Below are 6,000 nucleotides of genomic sequence, written 5' to 3'. Positions count from 1 at the left end.
ACTGTATTGGTGCTTTTCTCTTTGACTTACTTCGCTCTGTATAATAGGCTCCAGTTTCATCTACCTCATTAAGTCTGATTCAAATGTATTCTTTTTAATAGCTGAGTAATATTACATGGTGTATATGTACCACAGCTTTCTTATCCATTCGTCTGCTGATGGGCATCTAGGTTGCTTCCATGTCCTGGCTATTATAAACAGTGCTGCGATGAACATTGGGGTGCACGTGTCTCTTTCAATTCTGGTTTCCTCAGTGTGTATGTGCAGCAGTGGGATTGCTGGGTCATATGGCAGTTCTATTTTCAATTTTTTAAGAAATCTCCACACTGTTCTCCATAGTGGCTGTACTAGTTTGCATTCCCACCAACAGTGTAAGAGGGTTCCCTTTTCTCCACACCCTCTCCAGCATTTATTGTTTGTAGACTTTTTGATAGCAGCCATTCTGACCAGCGTGAGATGGTACCTCATTGTGGTTTTGATTTGCATTTCTCTGATAATAAGTCATGTTTAGCATCTTTTCATGTGTTTGTTAACCATTTGTATGTCTTCTTTGGAGAAATGTCCAATTTTTCACCATTGAGGATAATGTTTTCTGTGGGTTTATCATATATGGCTTTTATTATGTTGAGGTATGTTCCTTCTATGCCTGCTTTCTGAAAGCTTTTTATCATAAATGGATGTTGAATTTTGTCAAAAGCTTTCTCTGCATTTATTGAGATAATCATATGGTTTTTATCTTTTAATTTGTTAATGTGGTGTGTCACATTGATTGATTTGCGAATATTGAAGAATCCTTGCATCCCTGGGATAAAGCCCACTTGGTCACAATGTATGACCTTTTAAAATATGTTGTTTGATTCTGTTTGCTAGAATTTTGTTAAGGATTTTTGCTTCTATGTTCGTCAGTGGCCTGTAGTTTTCTTTTTTTGTGACATCTTTGTCTGGTTTTGGTATTAGGGTGATGGTGGCCTCATAGAATGAGTTTGGAAGTTTACCTTCCTCTGCAGTTTTCTGGAAGAGTTTGAGTAGGATAGATGTTAGCTCTTCTCTAAATTTTTGGTAGAATTCAGCTGTGAAGCCATCTTGTCCTGGGCTTTTGTTTGTGGAAGATTTCTGATTACAGTTTTGATTTCTGTGCTTGTGATGGGTCTGTGAAGATTTTCTATTTCTTCCTGGTTCAGCTTTGGAAAGTTGTTCTTTTCTAAGAATTTGTCCATTTCTTCCAAGTTGTCCATTTTATTGGTATGTAGTTGCTGATAGTAGTCTCTCATGATCCCTTGTATTTCTGTGTTGTCTGTTGTGATCTCTCCATTTTCATTTCTAATTTTGTTGATTTGATTCTTCTCCCTTTGTTTCTTGATGAGAGTGGTTAATGGATTGTCTATTTTAATTATCTTTTTGAGGAATCAGCTTTTAGCTTTTTTGATTTTTGCTATGGTCTCTTGTTTCTTTTGCATTTATTTCTGGCCTAATTTTTGTGATTTCTTTCCTTCTATTAACCCTGGGATTCTTCACTTCTTCCTTTTCTGGTTGCCTTAGGTGTTATTTATTTGATTTCTCTCCTGTTTCTTGAGGTAGGCTTGTATTGTTATGAACCTTCCCCTTAACACTGCTTTTACTGAATCCCATAGGTTTTGGGTTGTTGGGTTTTCATTTTCATTCGTTTCTATGCATATTTTGATTTCTTTTTTGATTTCTTCTGTGATTTGTTGGTTATTCAGAAGTGTGTTGTTTAGCCTCCATATGTTTGTATTTTTAATAGTTTTTTCCTGTAGTTGACATCTAATCTTACTGCACTGTGATCAGAAAAGATGCTTGAGATTATTTCAATTTTTTTGAATTTACCAAGGCTAGATTTACAGCCCAGGATGTGCTCTATCCTGAAGAAGGTTCCGCGTGTACTTGAGAAAAAGGTGAAATTCATTGTTTTAGGGTAAATGTCCTATAGATATCAATTAGGTCTAACTGGTCCATTGTATCATTTAAAGTTTGTGTTTCCTTGTTAATTTTCTGTTTAGTTGATCTATCCATAGGTGTGAGTGGGGTATTAAAGTCGCCCACTATTATTGTGCTGCTGTTAATTTCCCCTTTCATATTTGTTAGCATTTGCCTTACATATTGTGGTGCTCCTATGTTGGGTGCATATATATTTATAATTGTTATTCTTCTTGGATGGATCCTTTGATCATTATGTAGTGTCCTTCTTTGTCTCTTTTCAAGGCCTTTGTTTCAAAGTCTATTTTATCTGATATGAGTATTGCTACTCCTGCTTTCTTTTGGTCTCCATTTGCATGAAATATCTTTTTCTAGCCCTTCACTTTCAGTCTACATGTGACCCTAGGTTTGAGGTGGGTCTCTTGTAGACAGCATATATAGGGGTCTTGTTTTTATTTCCATTCAGCCAGTCTTTGTCTTTTGGATGGGGCATTAAACCAACTCCCATTTAAGGTAATTATTGATAAGTATGATCCTGTTGCCATTTACTTTGTTGTTTTGGGTTTGAGTTTATACACCCTTTCTGTGTCTCCTCTCTAGAGAAGATCCTTTAGCATTTGGTGAAGAGCTGGCTTGGTGGTGCTGAATTCTCTCAGCTTATCTGTAAAGCTTTTGATTTCTCCTTCATATTTGAATGAGATCCTTTCTGGGTACAGTAATCTGGGCTGTAGTTTTTTTTCTTTCATCACTTTAAGCTTTCTTTCTCTCAGCTTATCTGTAAAGCTTTTGATTTCTCCTTCATATTTGAATGAGATCCTTTCTGGGTACAGTAATCTGGGCTGTAGGTTTTTTTCTTTCATCACTTTAAGTATGTCCTGCCATTTCCTTCTGGCCTGAAGAGTTTCTATTGAAAGATCAGCTGTTATCCTTATGGGAATCCCCCTAGTGGGTTATTTGTTGTTTTTCCTTTGCTGCTTTTAATATTTGTTCTTTGTTATGATATTAGATCTTCTTTAATTTGATTAATATGTGTTTTGGGGTGTTTCGCCTTGGGTTTATCCTGTTTGGGACTCTCTGGGTTTCTTGGACTTGGGTGGCTATTTCCTTCTCCATTTTAGCGAAGTTTTCAACTGTTATCTCCTCAAGTATTTTCTCATGGCCTTTCTTTTGTCTTCTTCATCTGGGACTCCTATTATTTGAAAAAATGTTGGGGCATTTAATATTGTCCCAGAGGTCTCTGAGGTTGTCCTCATTTCCTTTAGTTCTTTTTTCCTCTCTGCTTCATTTATTCCCCCCATTCTATCTTCCACCTCACTTATCCTATCTTTTGCCTCAGTTATTCTACTGTTTGTTCCCTCCAGAGTGCTTTTAATCTCATTTATTGCATTATTCATCATTAATTGACTCTTTTTTATTTCTTTTAGGTCCTTGTTAAACTTTTCTTGCATCTTCTCAATCCTTGTCTCCAGACTATTTATCTGTAATTGTATTTTGTTTTCAAAATTTTGGATCATTTTCACTATCATTTGTCAGAATTCCTTATCAGGCAGATTCCCTATCTCTTCCTCTTTTGTTTGGCTTGGTGGGCATTAATCATGTTCCTTTACCTGCTGGCTATTTCTCTGCCTTATCATCTTGTTTAGATTGCTGTGTTTGGGGTGGTCTTTCCATATTCTGACAGTGGTTCCTCTTTATTGTGGAGGTTCTTCCCTCTGGGTGGGGTTGGACGAGCGGCTCATGAAGGTTTCCTGGTTAGGGAAACTTGCATTGGTGTTTTGTGGGTGGAGCTGGATTTCTTCTCTGTGGAGCGCATGAAGGGTCCAGTAGTGAGTTTTGAGGTGTCTGTGGGTTTTGTGTGACTTTTGGCCGCCTGTATTTCTGTGCTCAGGGTTATCTTCCTGCATTGTAGGAGAATTAGCTTGGTGCGTCTTGCTCTGGAACTTGTTGGCTCTTGGGTAGAGCTTGGTTTCAGTGTAGGTATGGAGGCTTTTGAATGAGCTTTTGTCGATTAATTGTCCCTGAAGTCGGTTTCCTGGTGTTCTCAAGTTTTGGACTTAAGCCTCCTGCCTCTGGCTTTCAGTCTTATTCTTATAGTAGTCTCAAGACTTCTCCATCCATACAATACTGATGATAAAACATCTAGGTTAATGATGAAAAGATTCTTCACAGTGAGGGACACCCAGAGAGGTTCACAGAGTTACATGGAGAAGAGAAGAGGGAGGAAGGCGATGGAGGTGACCAGGAGGAGAAGAGGGGGAATCAAAAGGGGAGACAGCAAGCTAGCCAGTAATCAATTCCCTATTTGCTCTCTACACTTGAACACCCAGAGAGGTTCATGGAGTTATATAGAGAAGAGAAGAGCGAGGAAGGAGATAGAGGTGACCAGGAGGAGAGGAGGGGGAGTCAAAAAGAGAGAGACAGATCTAGCCAGTAATCAGTTCCCTAAGTGTTCTCCACAGCCTGGAACACTCAAAGAGATTAACAGAGTTAAGAAGAGAAGAGAAGGGGGAGGGAGGAGATAGAGGTGACTGGAGGGAGAAGAAGGAGAGTCAAAAAGGGAGAGAGCAATCAAGCCAGTAATCACACTCCTAAGTAAAAATTGCTACTGAAAATTGGATTCTTAAAGGTACAGAATTGATAACAAATACCAAAACGCGAAGATTAAAAATCTAGAGTAGAGGTTAGACTCTCAAAAATTCAATATTAAAAAAACAAAACAAAATTGCAAAAGGTATAAAAAATATGAAATTGCTTTAAAAATAGGGCCTTTCCCTCCCAAGGTAATAGTAGGTTTTAAAAATGAAAATTAGAGTAATAAAGAAATTTTTAAAAAATTAAAAAATGATAATAGTAAAATATACCTAGGAATTTCTCTGTAGCTGTTGAGGGCAGTGTGGGGTCAGGGGAGATGCCTGGGATCTTTTCATTAAAGGCACCAAACCTATTATGGAGGCTCCTCTCACACAGGCTTCCTTGGTAGCTCAGAGGGTAAAGACTCTGCCCACAATGCAAGAGACACTGGTTTGATTCCTGGGTTCAGTAAAATCTCTTTCAAACCTAATTACCTCCCAAAGACTCCATGTCCAAATACTATCACTTTGAGTATTAAGGCTTCAACGTGTGAATTTGAGGAGTGTACAACATTCAGCCCATAACACTTCTCCTCCTATAGTTTGTATCTTCTAAGCTTTCCCAGAAACAAAATTCAGTCTTATTTCTTAGCTTAGACTAGGAAATAGTACCAGACTAGGCTCAGTATAAGCTGCCTTTCAGGAAATGTGACACCTTTTTAAAACAATTTACTGGTGGGGATTCTCCAATTGCTGAGATAACAAAAGATAACAAAAATGATGAAGAAACCTAGAAGAGAATAAGAAACACAACTAGTTGCTCACAGCCACAACTGTACCCTGGGATGTGTCACAGGAATGTCTTCATCTGCAATGATGCTCAGGAGCTCCTAACAAGGTCCGTGTACCAGTGCTTCTTCAATACGTTTAGCGTGATTATGCATGTGCAGTTACAGAACATCTTCAAAGCGGGTTTGCTTTGAATCTCTTTGAATCAGATAATTAGTTTACAAACAGAAAATATTTACTGTTTTAATTTGCCCAACTTTAGTAAGAACTGCTTTGGGAGTTGTGTGCAGTATGCTATAAAAATAACTCCTTTTAATTATATTTATTTACTTAATGAATCACACAGATAGTAGGTGAACGGAGTGTTGAGGCAGCCTGCAGAGTTGCCCCAAGGCGCCATATTTGTACTGCGCCTTATGATTTATAACGTAATTTAAAATCCAGTCTTATCTTATGTTTGCAGGGAACTTTTCAAGGTTTCATACACCTAGTTAAGACACAGTGCTGGGTCTCAGTTTTGGATTTTCTGGCTTCATATCTTGTGCTCTTTACACATGCTTTGAGAAAATCACACAGTGGACTCAAGAGAGACTTATTGGAATTCTCACTGTGACAGTAGCTATGTGACCTTGGGAAGGTCACTTAAACTCTCTCAACTGCAATAAATTAAGTCCTCATGGGTTAAGATAGGAGACAATAAACCTAA

The sequence above is a fragment of the Muntiacus reevesi genome, chromosome 1 (genome assembly GCF_963930625.1).
Source record: "Muntiacus reevesi chromosome 1, mMunRee1.1, whole genome shotgun sequence".
In the NCBI taxonomy this organism is placed as follows: Eukaryota; Metazoa; Chordata; class Mammalia; order Artiodactyla; family Cervidae; genus Muntiacus; species Muntiacus reevesi.
This window is presented reverse-complemented; position numbering follows the sequence as displayed.